This window comes from Spermophilus citellus, assembly GCF_964194105.1.
Source record: "Spermophilus citellus genome assembly, chromosome: 13".
In the NCBI taxonomy this organism is placed as follows: Eukaryota; Metazoa; Chordata; class Mammalia; order Rodentia; family Sciuridae; genus Spermophilus; species Spermophilus citellus.
The window spans coordinates 31710429-31731380 of NC_138193.1; positions in this window are offsets into that span (position 1 = coordinate 31710429).

Genomic DNA, 20952 nt, shown 5'->3' on the forward strand with positions numbered 1-20952 from the left:
ATTAAGTAGTTTCAAGTTCTATCTCTATTTTTTTTTCCTATTGATGTAGCCCTAAGCAGTGACAGACGAGAAACACTTTCATTGAAAGGGGTTGCCAAGCTTCCAAAAATCACGAATCTCCAGAAATCTCAGCAAATATTTTTTCACCCAAACTGGGTGATACTTTCAGGTAATGATCAGTACACTGAGCCCACTTTGTTCCCCAAATTTCGTTCTTCAATGTTGCAGCTTTCGTTTCCAGTAACAGTTTGAACTTTTAGGTTTCACTCTGTTTTCTCCTATATTGATAGATGTATTTGGAACTCTAAATCAAACACGGTTTGTGCTACCTTCTTGAAACTTGACACAATTAAGTAGTTTCAAGTTCTATCTCTATGTTCCGTTTCCTATTGATGTAGCCCTAAGCAGTGACAGGCGAGAAACACTTTCATTGAAAGGGGTTGCCAAGCTTCCAAAAATCACGAATCTCCAGAAATCTCAGCAAATATTTTTCACCCAAACTGGATGATACTTTCAGGTAATAATCAGTACACTAAGCCCACTTGGTTCCCCAAATTTCATTCTTCTATGTTGAAGCGTTCGTTTCCAGTAACAGTTTGAATTTTGGCGTTTCACTCTGTTTTCTCCTATATTGATAGATGTATTTGGAACTCTAAATCAAGCACAGTTTGTGCTATCCTCTTGAAACTTGACACAATTAAGTAGTTTCAAGTTCTAACTCTATGTTCTGTTTCCTATTGATGTAGCCCTAAGCAGTGACAGACGAGAAACACTTTCATTGAAAGGGGTTGCCAAGCTTCCAAAAATAACGAATCTCCAGAAATCTGAGAAAACATTTTTTCACCCAAACTGGATGATACTTTCAGGTAATGATCAGTACACTAAGCCCACTTGGTTCCCCAAATTTCGTTCTTCTATGTTGAAGCGTTCATTTCCAGTAACAGTTTGAATTTTGGCGTTTCACTCTGTTTTGTCCTATATTGATAGATGTATTTGGAACTCTAAATCAAGCATGGTTTGTGCTAGCTTTTTGAAACTTGACACAATTAATTAGTTTCAAGTTCTGTCTCTATGTTCTGTTTCCTATTGATTTAGCCCTAAGCAGTGACAGGCGAGAAACACTTTCATTGAAAGGGGTTGCCAAGCTTCCCAAAATTACGAATCTCCAGAAATCTCAGCAAATATTTTTACACCCAAACTGGGTGATACTTTCAGGTAATGATCAGTACACTGAGCCCACTTTGTTCCCCAAATTTCGTTCTTCAATGTTGCAGCTTTCGTTTCCAGTAACAGTTGGAATTTTTAGGATTCACTCTGTTTTCTCCTATATTGATAGATGTATTTGGAACTCTAAATCAAACACTGTTTGTGCTAGCTTCTTGCAACTTGACACAATTAATTAGTTTCAAGTTCTATCTCTATGTTCTGTTTCCTATTGATGTAGCCCTAAGCAGTGACAGGCGAGAAACACTTTCATTGAAAGGGGTTGCCAAGGTTCCAAAAATTATGAATCTCCAGAAATCTCAGCAAATATTTTTACACCCAAACTGGGTGATACTTTCAGGTAATGATCAGTACACTGAGCCCACTTTGTTCCCTTAATTTCGTTCTTCAATGTTGCAGCTTTCGTTTCCAGTAACAGTTTGAACTTTTAGGTTTCACTCTGTTTTCTCCTATATTATTAGATGTATTTGGAACTCTAAATCAAACACGGTTTGTGCTACCTTCTTGAAACTTGACACAATTAAGTAGTTTCAAGTTCTATCTCTATGTTCTGTTTCCTATTGATGTAGCCCTAAGCAGTGACAGGCGAGAAACACTTTCATTGAAAGGGGTTGCCAAGCTTCCAAAAATTACGGATCTCCTGAAATCTCAGCAAATATTTTTCACCCAAACTGGATGATACTTTCAGGTAATGATCAGGACATTAAGCCCACTTGGTTCCCCAAATTTCGTTCTTCTATGTTGAAGCGTTCGTTTCCTGTAACAGTTTGAATTTTGGCGTTTCACTCTGTTTTCTCCTATATTGATAGATGTATTTGGAACTCTAAATCAAGCACTGTTTGTGCTAGCTTCTTGAAACTTGACACAATTAAGTAGTTTCAAGTTCTATCTCTATATTTTGTTTCCTATTGGTGTAGCCCTAAGCAGTGACAGGCGAGAAACACTTTCATTGAAAGGGGTTGCCAAGCTTCCAAAAATCACGAATCTCCAGAAATCTCAGCAAATATTTTTTCACCCAAACTGGATGATACTTTCAGGTAATAATCAGTACACTAAGCCCACTTGGTTCCCCAAATTTTATTCTTCTATGTTGAAGCGTTCGTTTCCAGTAACAGTTTGAATTTTGGCGTTTCACTCTGTTTTCTCCTATATTGATAGATGTATTTGGAACTCTAAATCAAGCACGGTTTGTGCTAGCCTCTTGAAACTTGACACAATTAAGTAGTTTCAAGTTCTAACTCTATGTTCTGTTTCCTATTGATGTAGCCCTAAGCAGTGACAGACGAGAAACACTTTCATTGAAAGGGGTTGCCAAACTTCCAAAAATAACGAATCTCCAGAAATCTCAGCAAATATTTTTTCACCCAAACTGGATGATACTTTCAGGTAATGATCAGTACACTAAGCCCACTTGGTTCCCCAAATTTCGTTCTTCTATGTTGAAGCGTTCGTTTCCAGTAACAGTTTGAATTTTGGCGTTTAACTCTGTTTTGTCCTATATTGATAGATGTATTTGGAACTCTAAATCAAGCACGGTTTGTGCTAGCTTTTTGAAACTTGACAAAATTAATTAGTTTCAAGTTCTGTCTCTATGTTCTGTTTCCTATTGATTTAGCCCTAAGCAGTGACAGGCGAGAAACACTTTCATTGAAAGGGGTTGCCAAGCTTCCAAAAATTACGAATCTCCAGAAATCTCAGCAAATATTTTTACACCCAAACTGGGTGATACTTTCAGGTAATGATCAGTACACTGAGCCCACTTTGTTCCCCAAATTTCGTTCTTCAATGTTGCAGCTTTCGTTTCCAGTAACAGTTGGAATTTTTAGGATTCACTCTGTTTTCTCCTATATTGATAGATGTATTTGGAACTCTAAATCAAACACTGTTTGTGCTAGCTTCTTGCAACTTGACACAATTAATTAGTTTCAAGTTCTATCTCTATGTTCTGTTTCCTATTGATGTAGCCCTAAGCAGTGACAGGCGAGAAACACTTTCATTGAAAGGGGTTGCCAAGCTTCCAAAAATTACGAATCTCCAGAAATCTAAGCAAATATTTTTACACCCAAACTGGGTGATACTTTCCGGTAATGATCAGTACACTGAGCCCACTTTGTTCCCTTAATTTCGTTCTTCAATGTTGCAGCTTTCGTTTCCAGTAACAGTTTGAACTTTTAGGTTTCACTCTGTTTTCTCCTATATTGCTAGATGTATTTGGAACTCTAAATCAAGCACGGTTTGTGCTACCTTCTTGAAACTTGACACAATTAAGTAGTTTCAAGTTCTATCTCTATGTTCTGTTTCCTATTGATGTAGCCCTAAGCAGTGACAGGCGAGAAACACTTTCATTGAAAGGGGTTGCCAAGCTTCCAAAAATCACGAATCTCCAGAAATCTCAGCAAATATTTTTTCGCCCAAACTGGATGATCCTTTCAGGTAATGATCAGTACACTAAGCCCACTTGGTTCCCCAAATTTCATTCTTCTATGTTGAAGTGTTCGTTTCCAGTAACAGTTTGAATTTTGGCGTTTCACTCTGTTTTCTCCTATATTGATAGATGTATTTGGAACTCTAAATCAAGCACGGTTTGTGCTAGCTTTTTGAAACTTCACACAATTAAGTAGTTTCAAGTTCTATCTCTATGTTTTGTTTCCTATTGGTGTAGCCCTAAACAGTGACAGACGAGAAACACTTTCATTGAAAGGTTTTGCCAAGCTTCCAAAAATTACGAATCTCCAGAAATCTCAGCAAATATTTTTACACCCAAACTGGGTGATCCTTTCAGGTAATGATCAGTACACTGAGCCCACTTTGTTCCCCAAATTTCGTTCTTCAATGTTGAAGCTTTCGTTTCCAGTAACAGTTTGAATTTTTAGGTTTCACTCTGTTTTCTCCTATATTGATAGATGTATTTGGAACTCTAAATCAAACACGGTTTGTGTTAGCTTCTTGAAACTTGACACAATTGAGTAGTTTCAAGTTCTATCTCTATGTTCTGTTTCCGATTGATGTAGCCCTAAGCAGTGACAGGCGAGAAACACTTTCATTGAAAGGGGTTGCCAAGCTTCCAAAAATTACGGATCTCCTGAAATCTCAGCAAATATTTTTCACCCAAACTGGATGATACTTTCAGGTAATGATCAGTACACTAAGCCCACTTGGTTCCCCAAATTTCGTTCTTCTATGTTGAAGCGTTCGTTTCCAGTAACAGTTTGAATTTTGGCGTTTCACTCTGTTTTCTCCTATATTGATAGATGTATTTGGAACTCTAAATCAAGCACGGTTTGTGCTAGCTTTTTGAAACTTGACACAATTAATTAGTTTCAAGTTCTGTCTCTATGTTCTGTTTCCTATTGATTTAGCCCTAAGCAGTGACAGGCGAGAAACACTTTCATTGAAAGGGGTTGCCAAGCTTCCCAAAATTACGAATCTCCAGAAATCTCCGCAAATATTTTTACACCCAAACTGGGTGATACTTTCAGGTAATGATCAGTACACTGAGCGCACTTTGTTCCCCAAATTTCGTTCTTCAATGTTGCAGCTTTCGTTTTCAGTAACAGTTGGAATTTTTAGGATTCACTCTGTTTTCTCCTATATTGATAGATGTATTTGGAACTCTAAATCAAACACTGTTTGTGCTAGCTTCTTGCAACTTGACACAATTAATTAGTTTCAAGTTCTATCTCTATGTTCTGTTTCCTATTGATGTAGCCCTAAGCAGTGACAGGCGAGAAACACTTTCATTGAAAGGGGTTGCCAAGCTTCCAAAAATTACGAATCTCCAGAAATCTCAGCAAATATTTTTACACCCAACCTGGGTGATACTTTCAGGTAATGATCAGTAAACTGAGCCCACTTTGTTCCCCAAATTTCCTTCTTCAATGTTGCAGCTTTCTTTTCCAGTAACAGTTTGAAGTTTTAGGTTTCACTCTGTTTTCTCCTATATTGATAGATGTATTTGGAACTCTACATCAAACACGGTTTGTGCTACCTTCTTGAAACTTGACACAATTAAGTAGTTTCAAGTTCTATCTCTATTTTTTTTTTCCTATTGATGTAGCCCTAAGCAGTGACAGACGAGAAACACTTTCATTGAAAGGGGTTGCCAAGCTTCCAAAAATCACGAATCTCCAGAAATCTCAGCAAATATTTTTTCACCCAAACTGGGTGATACTTTCAGGTAATGATCAGTACACTGAGCCCACTTTGTTCCCCAAATTTCGTTCTTCAATGTTGCAGCTTTCGTTTCCAGTAACAGTTTGAACTTTTAGGTTTCACTCTGTTTTCTCCTATATTGATAGATGTATTTGGAACTCTAAATCAAACACGGTTTGTGCTACCTTCTTGAAACTTGACACAATTAAGTAGTTTCAAGTTCTATCTCTATGTTCCGTTTCCTATTGATTTAGCCCTAAGCAGTGACAGGCGAGAAACACTTTCATTGAAAGGGGTTGCCAAGATTCCAAAAATCACGAATCTCCAGAAATCTCAGCAAATATTTTTCACCCAAACTGGATGATACTTTCAGGTAATGATCAGTACACTAAGCCCACTTGGTTCCCCAAATTTCATTCTTCTATGTTGAAGTGTTCGTTTCCAGTAACAGTTTGAATTTTGGCGTTTCACTCTGTTTTCTCCTATATTGATAGATGTATTTGGAACTCTAAATCAAACACTGTTTGTGCTAGCTTTTTGAAACTTCACACAATTAAGTAGTTTCAAGTTCTATCTCTATGTTTTGTTTCTTTTGGTGTAGCCCTAAACAGTGACAGACGAGAAACACTTTCATTGAAAGGTGTTGCCAAGCTTCCAAAAATTACGAATCTCCAGAAATCACAGCAAATATTTTTACACCCAAACTGGGTGATACTTTCAGGTAATAATCAGTACACTGAGCCCACTTTGTTCCCCAAATTTCGTTCTTCAATGTTGAAGCTTTCGTTTCCAGTAACAGTTTGAATTTTTAGGTTTCACTCTGTTTTCTCCTATATTGATAGATGTATTTGGAACTCTAAATCAAACACGGTTTGTGTTAGCTTCTTGAAACTTGACACAATTAAGTAGTTTCAAGTTCTATCTCTATGTTCTGTTTCCGATTGATGTAGCCCTAAGCAGTGACAGGCTAGAAACACTTTCATTGAAAGGGGTTGCCAAGCTTCCAAAAATTACGGATCTCCTGAAATCTCAGCAAATATTTTTCACCCAAACTGGATGATACTTTCAGGTAATGATCAGTACACTAAGCCCACTTGGTTCCCCAAATTTCGTTCTTCTATGTTGAAGCGTTCGTTTCCAGTAACAGTTTGAATTTTGGCGTTTCACTCTGTTTTCTCCTATATTGATAGATGTATTTGGAACTCTAAATCAAACACGGTTTGTGTTAGCTTCTTGAAATTTGACACAATTAAGTAGTTTCAAGTTCTATCTCTATATTTTGTTTCCTATTGGTGTAGCCCTAAGCAGTGACAGACGAGAAACACTTGCATTGAAAGGGGTTGCCAAGCTTCCAAAAATCACGAATCTCCAGAAATCTCAGCAAATATTTTTTCACCCAAACTGGGTGATACTTTCAGGTAATGATCAGTACACTGAGCCCACATTGTTCCCCAAATTTCCTTCTTCAATGTTGCAGCTTTCGTTTCCAGTAACAGTTTGAAGTTTTAGGTTTCACTCTGTTTTCTCCTATATTGATAGATGTATTTGGAACTCTACATCAAACACGGTTTGTGCTACCTTCTTGAAACTTGACACAATTAAGTAGTTTCAAGTTCTATCTCTATGTTCTGTTTCCGATTGATGTAGCCCTAAGCAGTGACAGGCTAGAAACACTTTCATTGAAAGGGGTTGCCAAGCTTCCAAAAATTACGGATCTCCTGAAATGTCAGCAAATATTTTTCACCCAAACTGGATGATACTTTCAGGTAATGATCAGTACACTAAGCCCACTTGGTTCCCCAAATTTCGTTCTTCTATGTTGAAGCGTTCGTTTCCAGTAACAGTTTGAATTTTGGCGTTTCACTCTGTTTTGTCCTATATTGATAGATGTATTTGGAACTCTAAATCAAGCATGGTTTGTGCTAGCTTTTTGAAACTTGACACAATTAATTAGTTTCAAGTTCTGTCTCTATGTTCTGTTTCCTATTGATTTAGCCCTAAGCAGTGACAGGCGAGAAACACTTTCATTGAAAGGGGATGCCAAGGTTCCAAAAATTATGAATCTCCAGAAATCTCAGCAAATATTTTTACACCCAAACTGGGTGATACTTTCAGGTAATGATCAGTACACTGAGCCCACTTTGTTCCCTTAATTTCGTTCTTCAATGTTGCAGCTTTCGTTTCCAGTAACAGTTTGAACTTTTAGGTTTCACTCTGTTTTCTCCTATATTGATAGATGTATTTGGAACTCTAAATCAAACACTGTTTGTGCTACCTTCTTGAAACTTGACACAATTAAGTAGTTTCAAGTTCTATCTCTATGTTCTGTTTCCTATTGATGTAGCCCTAAGCAGTGACAGGCGAGAAACACTTTCATTGAAAGGGGTTGCCAAGCTTCCAAAAATTACGAATCTCCAGAAATCTAAGCAAATATTTTTACACCCAAACTGGGTGATACTTTCAGGTAATGATCAGTACACTGAGCCCACTTTGTTCCCTTAATTTCGTTCTTCAATGTTGCAGCTTTCGTTTCCAGTAACAGTTTGAACTTTTAGGTTTCACTCTGTTTTCTCCTATATTGCTAGATGTATTTGGAACTCTAAATCAAGCACGGTTTGTGTTAGCTTCTTGAAACTTGACACAATTAAGTAGTTTCAAGTTCTATCTCTATGTTCTGTTTCCTATTGATGTAGCCCTAAGCAGTGACAGGCGAGAAACACTTTCATTGAAAGGGGTTGCCAAGCTTCCAAAAATTACGGATCTCCAGAAATCTCAGCAAATATTTTTTCGCCCAAACTGGATGATCCTTTCAGGTAATGATCAGTACACTAAGCCCACTTGGTTCCCCAAATTTCATTCTTCTATGTTGAAGTGTTCGTTTCCAGTAACAGTTTGAATTTTGGCGTTTCACTCTGTTTTCTCCTATATTGATAGATGTATTTGGAACTCTAAATCAAGCACGGTTTGTGCTAGCTTCTTGAAACTTGACACAATTAAGTAGTTTCAAGTTCTATCTCTATATTTTGTTTCCTATTGGTGTAGCCCTAAGCAGTGACAGACGAGAAACACTTTCATTGAAAGGGGTTGCCAAGCTTCCAAAAATCACGAATCTCCAGAAATCTCAGCAAATATTTTTACACCCAAACTGGGTGATCCTTTCAGGTAATAATCAGTACACTAAGCCCACTTTGTTCCCCAAATTTCGTTCTTCAATATTGAAGCGTTCGTTTCTAGTAACAGTTTGAATTTTTAGGTTTCACTCTGTTTTCTCCTATATTGATAGATGTATTTGGAACTCTAAATCAAACACGGTTTGTGTTAGCTTCTTGAAACTTGACACAATTGAGTAGTTTCAAGTTCTATCTCTATGTTCTGTTTCCGATTGATGTAGCCCTAAGCAGTGACAGGCGAGAAACACTTTCATTGAAAGGGGTTGCCAAGCTTCCAAAAATTACGGATCTCCAGAAATCTCAGCAAACATTTTTTCACCCAAACTGGATGATACTTTCAGGTAATGATCAGTACACTAAGCCCACTTGGTTCCCCAAATTTCGTTCTTCTATGTTGAAGCGTTCGTTTCCAGTAACTGTTTGAATTTTGGCGTTTAACTCTGTTTTGTCCTATATTGATAGATGTATTTGGAACTCTAAATCAAGCACGGTTTGTGCTAGCTTTTTGAAACTTGACACAATTAATTAGTTTCAAGTTCTGTCTCTATGTTCTGTTTCCTATTGATTTAGCCCTAAGCAGTGACAGGCGAGAAACACTTTCATTGAAAGGGGTTGCCAAGCTTCCAAAAATTACGAATCTCCAGAAATCTCAGCAAATATTTTTACACCCAAACTGGGTGATACTTTCAGGTAATGATCAGTACACTGAGCCCACTTTGTTCCCCAAATTTCGTTCTTCAATGTTGCAGCTTTCGTTTCCAGTAACAGTTGGAATTTTTAGGATTCACTCTGTTTTCTCCTATATTGATAGATGTATTTGGAACTCTAAATCAAACACTGTTTGTGCTAGCTTCTTGCAACTTGACACAATTAATTAGTTTCAAGTTCTATCTCTATGTTCTGTTTCCTATTGATGTAGCCCTAAGCAGTGACAGGCGAGAAACACTTTCATTGAAAGGGGTTGCCAAGCTTCCAAAAATTACGAATCTCCAGAAATCTAAGCAAATATTTTTACACCCAAACTGGGTGATACTTTCAGGTAATGATCAGTACACTGAGCCCACTTTGTTCCCTTAATTTCGTTCTTCAATGTTGCAGCTTTCGTTTCCAGTAACAGTTTGAACTTTTAGGTTTCACTCTGTTTTCTCCTATATTGCTAGATGTATTTGGAACTCTAAATCAAGCACGGTTTGTGCTACCTTCTTGAAAGTTGACACAATTGAGTAGTTTCAAGTTCTATCTCTATGTTCTGTTTCCGATTGATGTAGCCCTAAGCAGTGACAGGCGAGAAACACTTTCATTGAAAGGGGTTGCCAAGCTTCCAAAAATTACGGATCTCCTGAAATCTCAGCAAATATTTTTCACCCAAACTGGATGATACTTTCAGGTAATGATCAGTACACTAAGCCCACTTGGTTCCCCAAATTTCGTTCTTCTATGTTGAAGCGTTCGTTTCCAGTAACAGTTTGAATTTTGGCGTTTCACTCTGTTTTCTCCTATATTGATAGATGTATTTGGAACTCTAAATCAAGCACGGTTTGTGCTAGCTTTTTGAAACTTGACACAATTAATTAGTTTCAAGTTCTGTCACTATGTTCTGTTTCCTATTGATTTAGCCCTAAGCAGTGACAGGCGAGAAACACTTTCATTGAAAGGGGTTGCCAAGCTTCCCAAAATTACGAATCTCCAGAAATCTCAGCAAATATTTTTACACCCAAACTGGGTGATACTTTCAGGTAATGATCAGTACACTGAGCCCACTTTGTTCCCCAAATTTCGTTCTTCAATGTTGCAGCTTTCGTTTCCAGTAACAGTTGGAATTTTTAGGATTCACTCTGTTTTCTCCTATATTGATAGATGTATTTGGAACTCTAAATCAAACACTGTTTGTGCTAGCTTCTTGCAACTTGACACAATTAATTAGTTTCAAGTTCTATCTCTATGTTCTGTTTCCTATTGATGTAGCCCTAAGCAGTGACAGGCGAGAAACACTTTCATTGAAAGGGGTTGCCAAGCTTCCAAAAATTACGAATCTCCAGAAATCTCAGCAAATATTTTTACACCCAAACTGGGTGATACTTTCAGGTAATGATCAGTACACTGAGCCCACTTTGTTCCCTTAATTTCGTTCTTCAATGTTGCAGCTTTCGTTTCCAGTAACAGTTTGAACTTTTAGGTTTCACTGTGTTTTCTCCTATATGGATAGATGTATTTGGAACTCTAAATCAAACACGGTTTGTGCTACCTTCTTGAAACTTGACACAATTAAGTAGTTTCAAGTTCTATCTCTATTTTTTTTTCCTATTGATGTAGCCCTAAGCAGTGACAGACGAGAAACACTTTCATTGAAAGGGGTTGCCAAGCTTCCAAAAATCACGAATCTCCAGAAATCTCAGCAAATATTTTTTCACCCAAACTGGGTGATACTTTCAGGTAATGATCAGTAAACTGAGCCCACTTTGTTCCCCAAATTTCGTTCTTCAATGTTGCAGCTTTCGTTTCAGTAACAGTTTGAACTTTTAGGTTTCACTCTGTTTTCTCCTATATTGATAGATGTATTTGGAACGCTAAATCAAACACGGTTTGTGCTACCTTCTTGAAACTTGACACAATTAAGTAGTTTCAAGTTCTATATCTATGTTCCGTTTCCTATTGATGTAGCCCTAAGCAGTGACAGGCGAGAAACACTTTCATTGAAAGGGGTTGCCAAGCTTCCAAAAATCACGAATCTCCAGAAATCTCAGCAAATATTTTTCACCCAAACTGGATGATACTTTCAGGTAATGATCAGTACACTAAGCCCACTTGGTTCCCCAAATTTCATTCTTCTATGTTGAAGTGTTCGTTTCCAGTAACAGTTTGAATTTTGGCGTTTCACTCTGTTTTCTCCTATATTGATAGATGTATTTGGAACTCTAAATCAAGCACGGTTTGTGCTAGCTTTTTGAAACTTCACACAATTAAGTAGTTTCAAGTTCTATCTCTATGTTTTGTTTCTTTTGGTGTAGCCCTAAACAGTGACAGACGAGAAACACTTTCATTGAAAGGGGTTGCCAAGCTTCCAAAAATTACGAATCTCCAGAAATCTCAGCAAATATTTTTACACCCAAACTGGGTGATACTTTCAGGTAATGATCAGTACACTGAGCCCACTTTGTTCCCCAAATTTCGTTCTTCAATGTTGAAGCTTTCGTTTCCAGTAACAGTTTGAATTTTTAGGTTTCACTCTGTTTTCTCCTATATTGATAGATGTATTTGGAACTCTAAATCAAGCACGGTTTGTGCTAGCTTTTTGAAACTTGACACAATTAATTAGTTTCAAGTTCTGTCACTATGTTCTGTTTCCTATTGATTTAGCCCTAAGCAGTGACAGGCGAGAAACACTTTCATTGAAAGGGGTTGCCAAGCTTCCCAAAATTACGAATCTCCAGAAATCTCAGCAAATATTTTTACACCCAAACTGGGTGATACTTTCAGGTAATGATCAGTACACTGAGCCCACTTTGTTCCCCAAATTTCGTTCTTCAATGTTGCAGCTTTCGTTTCCAGTAACAGTTGGAATTTTTAGGATTCACTCTGTTTTCTCCTATATTGATAGATGTATTTGGAACTCTAAATCAAACACTGTTTGTGCTAGCTTCTTGCAACTTGACACAATTAATTAGTTTCAAGTTCTATCTCTATGTTCTGTTTCCTATTGATGTAGCCCTAAGCAGTGACAGGCGAGAAACACTTTCATTGAAAGGGGTTGCCAAGCTTCCAAAAATTACGAATCTCCAGAAATCTCAGCAAATATTTTTACACCCAAACTGGGTGATACTTTCAGGTAATGATCAGTACACTGAGCCCACTTTGTTCCCTTAATTTCGTTCTTCAATGTTGCAGCTTTCGTTTCCAGTAACAGTTTGAACTTTTAGGTTTCACTGTGTTTTCTCCTATATGGATAGATGTATTTGGAACTCTAAATCAAACACGGTTTGTGCTACCTTCTTGAAACTTGACACAATTAAGTAGTTTCAAGTTCTATCTCTATTTTTTTTTTCCTATTGATGTAGCCCTAAGCAGTGACAGACGAGAAACACTTTCATTGAAAGGGGTTGCCAAGCTTCCAAAAATCACGAATCTCCAGAAATCTCAGCAAATATTTTTTCACCCAAACTGGGTGATACTTTCAGGTAATGATCAGTAAACTGAGCCCACTTTGTTCCCCAAATTTCGTTCTTCAATGTTGCAGCTTTCGTTTCAGTAACAGTTTGAACTTTTAGGTTTCACTCTGTTTTCTCCTATATTGATAGATGTATTTGGAACGCTAAATCAAACACGGTTTGTGCTACCTTCTTGAAACTTGACACAATTAAGTAGTTTCAAGTTCTATATCTATGTTCCGTTTCCTATTGATGTAGCCCTAAGCAGTGACAGGCGAGAAACACTTTCATTGAAAGGGGTTGCCAAGCTTCCAAAAATCACGAATCTCCAGAAATCTCAGCAAATATTTTTCACCCAAACTGGATGATACTTTCAGGTAATGATCAGTACACTAAGCCCACTTGGTTCCCCAAATTTCATTCTTCTATGTTGAAGTGTTCGTTTCCAGTAACAGTTTGAATTTTGGCGTTTCACTCTGTTTTCTCCTATATTGATAGATGTATTTGGAACTCTAAATCAAGCATGGTTTGTGCTAGCTTTTTGAAACTTCACACAATTAAGTAGTTTCAAGTTCTATCTCTATGTTTTGTTTCTTTTGGTGTAGCCCTAAACAGTGACAGACGAGAAACACTTTCATTGAAAGGGGTTGCCAAGCTTCCAAAAATTACGAATCTCCAGAAATCTCAGCAAATATTTTTACACCCAAACTGGGTGATACTTTCAGGTAATGATCAGTACACTGAGCCCACTTTGTTCCCCAAATTTCGTTCTTCAATGTTGAAGCTTTCGTTTCCAGTAACAGTTTGAATTTTTAGGTTTCACTCTGTTTTCTCCTATATTGATAGATGTATTTGGAACTCTAAATCAAACACGGTTTGTGTTAGCTTCTTGAAACTTGACACAATTAAGTAGTTTCAAGTTCTATCTCTATGTTCTGTTTCCGATTGATGTAGCCCTAAGCAGTGACAGGCGAGAAACACTTTCATTGAAAGGGGTTGCCAAGCTTCCAAAAATTACGGATCTCCTGAAATCTCAGCAAATATTTTTCACCCAAACTGGATGATACTTTCAGGTAATGATCAGTACACTAAGCCCACTTGGTTCCCCAAATTTCGTTCTTCTATGTTGAAGCGTTCGTTTCCAGTAACAGTTTGAATTTTGGCGTTTCACTCTGTTTTCTCCTATATTGATAGATGTATTTGGAACTCTAAATCAAGCACGGTTTGTGCTAGCTTCTTGAAACTTGACACAATTAAGTAGTTTCAAGTTCTATCTCTATATTTTGTTTCCTATTGGTGTAGCCCTAAGCAGTGACAGGCGAGAAACACTTTCATTGAAAGGGGTTGCCAAGCTTCCAAAAATCACGAATCTCCAGAAATCTCAGCAAATATTTTTTCTCCCAAACTGGATGATACTTTCAGGTAATAATCAGTACACTAAGCCCACTTGGTTCCCCAAATTTCATTCTTCTATGTTGAAGCGTTCGTTTCCAGTAACAGTTTGAATTTTGGCGTTTCACTCTGTTTTCTCCTATATTGATAGATGTATTTGGAACTCTAAATCAAGCACGGTTTGTGCTAGCCTCTTGAAACTTGACACAATTAAGTAGTTTCAAGTTCTAACTCTATGTTCTGTTTCCTATTGATGTAGCCCTAAGCAGTGACAGACGAGTAACACTTTCATTGAAAGGGGTTGCCAAACTTCCAAAAATAACGAATCTCCAGAAATCTCAGCAAACATTTTTTCACCCAAACTGGATGATACTTTCAGGTAATGATCAGTACACTAAGCCCACTTGGTTCCCCAAATTTGGTTCTTCTATGTTGAAGCGTTCGTTTCCAGTAACAGTTTGAATTTTGGCGTTTAACTCTGTTTTGTCCTATATTGATAGATGTATTTGGAACTCTAAATCAAGCACGGTTTGTGCTAGCTTTTTGAAACTTGACAAAATTAATTAGTTTCAAGTTCTGTCTCTATGTTCTGTTTCCTATTGATTTAGCCCTAAGCAGTGACAGGCGAGAAACACTTTCATTGAAAGGGGTTGCCAAGCTTCCAAAAATTACGAATCTCCAGAAATCTCAGCAAATATTTTTACACCCAAACTGGGTGATACTTTCAGGTAATGATCAGTACACTGAGCCCACTTTGTTCCCTTAATTTCGTTCTTCAATGTTGCAGCTTTCGTTTCCAGTAACAGTTTGAACTTTTAGGTTTCACTCTGTTTTCTCCTATATTGCTAGATGTATTTGGAACTCTAAATCAAGCACGGTTTGTGCTACCTTCTTGAAACTTGACACAATTAAGTAGTTTCAAGTTCTATCTCTATGTTCTGTTTCCTATTGATGTAGCCCTAAGCAGTGACAGGCGAGAAACACTTTCATTGAAAGGGGTTGCCAAGCTTCCAAAAATCACGAATCTCCAGAAATCTCAGCAAATATTTTTTCGCCCAAACTGGATGATCCTTTCAGGTAATGATCAGTACACTAAGCCCACTTGGTTCCCCAAATTTCATTCTTCTATGTTGAAGTGTTCGTTTCCAGTAACAGTTTGAATTTTGGCGTTTCACTCTGTTTTCTCCTATATTGATAGATGTATTTGGAACTCTAAATCAAGCACGGTTTGTGCTAGCTTTTTGAAACTTCACACAATTAAGTAGTTTCAAGTTCTATCTCTATGTTTTGTTTCCTATTGGTGTAGCCCTAAACAGTGACAGACGAGAAACACTTTCATTGAAAGGGGTTGCCAAGCTTCCAAAAATTACGAATCTCCAGAAATCTCAGCAAATATTTTTACACCCAAACTGGGTGATCCTTTCAGGTAATGATCAGTACACTGAGCCCACTTTGTTCCCCAAATTTCGTTCTTCAATGTTGAAGCTTTCGTTTCCAGTAACAGTTTGAATTTTTAGGTTTCACTCTGTTTTCTCCTATATTGATAGATGTATTTGGAACTCTAAATCAAACACGGTTTGTGTTAGCTTCTTGAAACTTGACACAATTGAGTAGTTTCAAGTTCTATCTCTATGTTCTGTTTCCGATTGATGTAGCCCTAAGCAGTGACAGGCGAGAAACACTTTCATTGAAAGGGGTTGCCAAGCTTCCAAAAATTACGGATCTCCTGAAATCTCAGCAAATATTTTTCACCCAAACTGGATGATACTTTCAGGTAATGATCAGTACACTAAGCCCACTTGGTTCCCCAAATTTCGTTCTTCTATGTTGAAGCGTTCGTTTCCAGTAACAGTTTGAATTTTGGCGTTTCACTCTGTTTTCTCCTATATTGATAGATGTATTTCGAACTCTAAATCAAGCACGGTTTGTGCTAGCTTTTTGAAACTTGACACAATTAATTAGTTTCAAGTTCTGTCACTCTATTCTGTTTCCTATTGATTTAGCCCTAAGCAGTGACAGGCGAGAAACACTTTCATTGAAAGGGGTTGCCAAGCTTCCCAAAATTACGAATCTCCAGAAATCTCAGCAAATATTTTTACACCCAAACTGGGTGATACTTTCAGGTAATGATCAGTACACTGAGCCCACTTTGTTCCCCAAATTTCGTTCTTCAATGTTGCAGCTTTCGTTTCCAGTAACAGTTGGAATTTTTAGGATTCACTCTGTTTTCTCCTATATTGATAGATGTATTTGGAACTCTAAATCAAACACTGTTTGTGCTAGCTTCTTGCAACTTGACACAATTAATTAGTTTCAAGTTCTATCTCTATGTTCTGTTTCCTATTGATGTAGCCCTAAGCAGTGACAGGCGAGAAACACTTTCATTGAAAGGGGTTGCCAAGCTCCCAAAAATTACGAATCTCCAGAAATCTCAGCAAATATTTTTACACCCAAACTGGGTGATACTTTCAGGTAATGATCAGTACACTGAGCCCACTTTGTTCCCTTAATTTCGTTCTTCAATGTTGCAGCTTTCGTTTCCAGTAACAGTTTGAACTTTTAGGTTTCACTGTGTTTTCTCCTATATGGATAGATGTATTTGGAACTCTAAATCAAACACGGTTTGTGCTACCTTCTTGAAACTTGACACAATTAAGTAGTTTCAAGTTCTATCTCTATGTTCTGTTTCCTATTGATGTAGCCCTAAGCAGTGACAGACGAGAAACACTTTCATTGAAAGGGGTTGCCAAGTTTCCAAAAATCACGAATCTCCAGAAATCTCAGCAAATATTTTTTCACCCAAACTGGGTGATACTTTCAGGTAATGATCAGTACACTGAGCCCACTTTGTTCCCCAAATTTCGTTCTTCAATGTTGCAGCTTTCGTTTCCAGTAACAGTTTGAACTTTTAGGTTTCACTCTGTTTTCTCTTATATTGATAGATATATTTGGAACTCTAAATCAAACACGGTTTGTGCTACCTTCTTGAAACTTGACACAATTAAGTAGTTTCAAGTTGTATCTCTATGTTCCGTTTCCTATTGATGTAGCCCTAAGCAGTGACAGGCGAGAAACACTTTCATTGAAAGGGGTTGCCAAGCTTCCAAAAATCACGAATCTCCAGAAATCTCAGCAAATATTTTTCACCCAAACTGGATGATACTTTCAGGTAATGATCAGTACACTAAGCCCACTTGGTTCCCCAAATTTCATTCTTCTATGTTGAAGTGTTCGTTTCCAGTAACAGTTTGAATTTTGGCGTTTCACTCTGTTTTCTCCTATATTGATAGATGTATTTGGAACTCTAAATCAAGCACGGTTTGTGCTAGCTTTTTGAAACTTCACACAATTAAGTAGTTTCAAGTTCTATCTCTATGTTTTGTTTCTTTTGGTGTAGCCCTAAACAGTGACAGACGAGAAACACTTTCATTGAAAGGGGTTGCCAAGCTTCCAAAAATTACGAATCTCCAGAAATCTCAGCAAATATTTTTACACCCAAACTGGGTGATACTTTCAGGTAATGATCAGTACACTGAGCCCACTTTGTTCCCCAAATTTCGTTCTTCAATGTTGAAGCTTTCGTTTCCAGTAACAGTTTGAATTTTTAGGTTTCACTCTGTTTTCTCCTATATTGATAGATGTATTTGGAACTCTAAATCAAACACGGTTTGTGTTAGCTTCTTGAAACTTGACACAATTAAGTAGTTTCAAGTTCTATCTCTATGTTCTGTTTCCGATTGATGTAGCCCTAAGCAGTGACAGGCGAGAAACACTTTCATTGAAAGGGGTTGCCAAGCTTCCAAAAATTACGGATCTCCTGAAATCTCAGCAAATATTTTTCACCCAAACTGGATGATACTTTCAGGTAATGATCAGTACACTAAGCCCACTTGGTTCCCCAAATTTCGTTCTTCTATGTTGAAGCGTTCGTTTCCAGTAACAGTTTGAATTTTGGCGTTTCACTCTGTTTTCTCCTATATTGATAGATGTATTTGGAACTCTAAATCAAGCACGGTTTGTGCTAGCTTCTTGAAACTTGACACAATTAAGTAGTTTCAAGTTCTAACTCTATGTTATGTTTCCTATTGATGTAGCCCTACGCAGTGACAGACGAGAAACACTTTCATTGAAAGGGGTTGCCAAGCTTCCAAAAATAACGAATCTCCAGAAATCTCAGCAAACATTTTTTCACCCAAACTGGATGATACTTTCAGGTAATGATCAGTACACTAAGCCCACTTGGTTCCCCAAATTTCGTTCTTCTATGTTGAAGCGTTCGTTTCCAGTAACAGTTTGAATTTTGGCGTTTCACTCTGTTTTGTCCTATATTGATAGATGTATTTGGAACTCTAAATCAAGCACAGTTTGTGCTAGCTTTTTGAAACTTGACACAATTAATTAGTTTCAAGTTCTGTCTCTATGTTCTGTTTCCTATTGATTTCTCCCTAAGCAGTGACAGGCGAGAAACACTTTCATTGAAAGGGGTTGCCAAGCTTCCAAAAATTACGAATCTCCAGAAATCTCAGCAAATATTTTTACACCCAAACTGGGTGATACTTTCAGGTAATGATCAGTACACTGAGCCCACTTTGTTCCCCAAATTTCGTTCTTCAATGTTGCAGCTTTCGTTTCCAGTAACAGTTGGAATTTTTAGGATTCACTCTGTTTTCTCCTATATTGATAGATGTATTTGGAACTCTAAATCAAACACTGTTTGTGCTAGCTTCTTGCAACTTGACACAATTAATTAGTTTCAAGTTCTATCTCTATGTTCTGTTTCCTATTGATGTAGCCCTAAGCAGTGACAGGCGAGAAACACTTTCATTGAAAGGGGTTGCCAAGCTTCCAAAAATTACGAATCTCCAGAAATCTAAGCAAATATTTTTACACCCAAACTGGGTGATACTTTCAGGTAATGATCAGTACACTGAGCCCACTTTGTTCCCTTAATTTCGTTGTTCAATGTTGCAGCTTTCGTTTCCAGTAACAGTTTGAACTTTTAGGTTTCACTCTGTTTTCTCCTATATTGCTAGATGTATTTGGAACTCTAAATCAAGCACGGTTTGTGCTACCTTCTTGAAACTTGACACAATTAAGTAGTTTCAAGTTCTATCTCTATGTTCTGTTTCCTATTGATGTAGCCCTAAGCAGTGACAGGCGAGAAACACTTTCATTGAAAGGGGTTGCCAAGCTTCCAAAAATCACGAATCTCCAGAAATCTCAGCAAATATTTTTTCGCCCAAACTGGATGATCCTTTCAGGTAATGATCAGTACACTAAGCCCACTTGGTTCCCCAAATTTCATTCTTCTATGTTGAAGTGTTCGTTTCCAGTAACAGTTTGAATTTTGGCGTTTCACTCTGTTTTCTCCTATATTGATAGATGTATTTGGAACTCTAAATCAAGCACGGTTTGTGCTAGCTTTTTGAAACTTCACACAATTAAGTAGTTTCAAGTTCTATCTCTATGTTTTGTTTCCTATTGGTGTAGCCCTAAACAGTGACAGACGAGAAACACTTTCATTGAAAGGGGTTGCCAAGCTTCCAAAAATTACGAATCTCCAGAAATCTCAGCAAATATTTTTACACCCAAACTGGGTGATCCTTTCAGGTAATGATCAGTACACTGAGCCCACTTTGTTCCCCAAATTTCGTTCTTCTATGTTGAAGCGTTCGTTTCCAGTAACAGTTTGAATTTTTAGGTTTCACTCTGTTTTCTCCTATATTGATAGATGTATTTGGAACTCTAAATCAAGCACGGTTTGTGCTAGCTTCTTGAAACTTGACACAATTAAGTAGTTTCAAGTTCTATCTCTATATTTTGTTTCCTATTGGTGTAGCCCTAAGCAGTGACAGGCGAGAAACACTTTCATTGAAAGGGGTTGCCAAGCTTCCAAAAATCACGAATCTCCAGAAATCTCAGCAAATATTTTTTCTCCCAAACTGGATGATACTTTCAGGTAATGATCAGTACACTAAGCCCACTTGGTTCCCCAAATTTCATTCTTCTATGTTGAAGCGTTCGTTTCCAGTAACAGTTTGAATTTTGGCGTTTCACTCTGTTTTCTTCTATATTGATAGATGTATTTGGAACTCTAAATCAAGCACGGTTTGTGCTAGCCTCTTGAAACTTGACACAATTAAGTAGTTTCAAGTTCTAACTCTATGTTATGTTTCCTATTGATGTAGCCCTACGCAGTGACAGACGAGAAACACTTTCATTGAAAGGGGTTGCCAAGCTTCCAAAAATAACGAATCTCCAGAAATCTCAGCAAACATTTTTTCACCCAAACTGGATGATACTTTCAGGTAATGATCAGTACACTAAGCCCACTTGGTTCCCCAAATTTCGTTCTTCTATGTTGAAGCGTTCGTTTCCAGTAACAGTTTGAATTTTGGCGTTTCACTCTGTTTTGTCCTATATTGATAGATGTATTTGGAACTCTAAATCAAGCACAGTTTGTGCTAGCTTTTTGAAACTTGACACAATTAATTAGTTTCAAGTTCTGTCTCTATGTTCTGTTTCCTATTGATTTAGCCCTAAGCAGTGACAGGCGAGAAACACTTTCATTGAAAGGGGTTGCCAAGCTTCCAAAAATTACGAATCTCCAGAAATCTCAGCAAATATTTTTACACCCAAACTGGGTGATACTTTCAGGTAATGATCAGTACACTGAGCCCACTTTGTTCCCCAAATTTCGTTCTTCAATGTTGCAGCTTTCGTTTCCAGTAACAGTTGGAATTTTTAGGATTCACTCTGTTTTCTCCTATATTGATAGATGTATTTGGAACTCTAAATCAAACACTGTTTGTGCTAGCTTCTTGCAACTTGACACAATTAATTAGTTTCAAGTTCTATCTCTATGTTCT